The following is a 1678-nucleotide window of genomic DNA, read 5'->3' as shown; positions in this document are numbered from 1 at the left end:
ACGATTGCACTTGTTTATGAAATTATTAACGCAGTTACAGTTTATACCCAGGGAAATGGATGAGCTGAGGAAACAGGAAACGGAACCACTAGAGATCGCAAGCGTTTCTAACCAGTAGAGTCTTTATATGGGACTAAACGTGTAGGGACATATAGTCCCTTATAGGATCGTAATGATGGGGGTCTACACATTCCCTACACGTTTTCATATAGGGACTCTAACGTTTCCGAACGCTTGCGGTAGCATCGGTGCACCGATCCCTGTTTCCGAACGGGCCCAAACAAAACTGTTAAGCGCTGATATGTTTGTTTGTATGTATATATCAATTCGCAACTCCAACGAACTATAGGGGGCACTGCAGTCACTGTCTAATGGCGGAATTAAAAACTAAAACAAACGCATGTGGTAACAAAGAAAATGCTAAAAGTGTTGTGATTTTTGTTGTTATGTATGATTTTTTCGCTTTATTCATTTGAAAAGATTTTTCAAAGTCTTTTGGTTATTCTGACCCATATAGAAAGAGATTAGAAACCAAAAAGTATTACGAAAGTAAACAATTAATGCAGAACACACAGTAAGTTGTTCTGAAGCAGCCATTTTCACGATGTTGAATTCGGAATTCATAAATTTTTGGTTCGCTTCGAACGGCATTTTCATTTTGTACCGTTTTTTTCTATACATTAGTACATATTAAGTTCAGTTTCGTGACATTTCCGGCATTTGTTGACATTTTTGCCACATAGTGCACATACGTGGCAGACTGTCAAGAGTAACGTTTAACACTAGATAATTTATTTCTATGACTATATGATTGGATATCTAAAGAAATCATGCATTTAATTCATTCGTCATGGAAATGATTTACCTGATATGCGAAATCTTGTCAAGATACATTATTCTTTCACACAATTTTAAAACCATAACCCTATAAACAGATTTTTGGCGAACTTTTATTTTTTATTGTTCAAATTCTTAACGTTCTTTCTGGATTTTTCAATCTGTTCTGTGATAAATATTTTCAAGAAAATTTATTTGCATACTGTCTATTTCAGTAGGATACTGTAGTAACAAAGGTTATTTAAATCATTTATGTGGAATTAGGTTAAGGAAAAGTGTCCAGTCAATGTTGTTAAGTTCGTTTTTTTTTTCATCGAATTGAAAAACTGATATCTATTCAAATTCACTCAGAACGGAATAAATAAAATGTGTACTCACAGTTTATATATGGTGATAGTTTTCTTTTCAGTTGATTGACCATTACTTCTTTTTACTTATCGAATTCTGTAATCTTACTATCATTTTATTCCACTCATGATAAAAATTAAAAATGGTTTAACTAAAAACGCGAAATTTCGCCAAGGCTACTTTGCTCGCACAATTCCAAAACTATAACCCTAAACAAATTTTGCGAAACCTTTCAGCTGAGAATAAAAGGAATAAAGTAAATTCTTTCTCGGTTAAACATTTTTCATTTTGTTCTACGATAATAAATTCAAGAAAATATTTTGCATACTGTCCATTCCAACTAAATGCTGCTGTAAAATATGATTAGTTAAATTAATTTAAGATTAAAAAAAACTCATATTCTTACAAATTCATACAAAACAATAAAAAATTTTACCTGGTATAACGTGTTATCCAATTTTGTTAATCCAGAGTTTTCTTGTTTACGCTTCCA

The sequence above is a fragment of the Uloborus diversus genome, chromosome 1 (assembly GCF_026930045.1).
Source record: "Uloborus diversus isolate 005 chromosome 1, Udiv.v.3.1, whole genome shotgun sequence".
Taxonomy (NCBI): domain Eukaryota; kingdom Metazoa; phylum Arthropoda; class Arachnida; order Araneae; family Uloboridae; genus Uloborus; species Uloborus diversus.
This window is presented reverse-complemented; position numbering follows the sequence as displayed.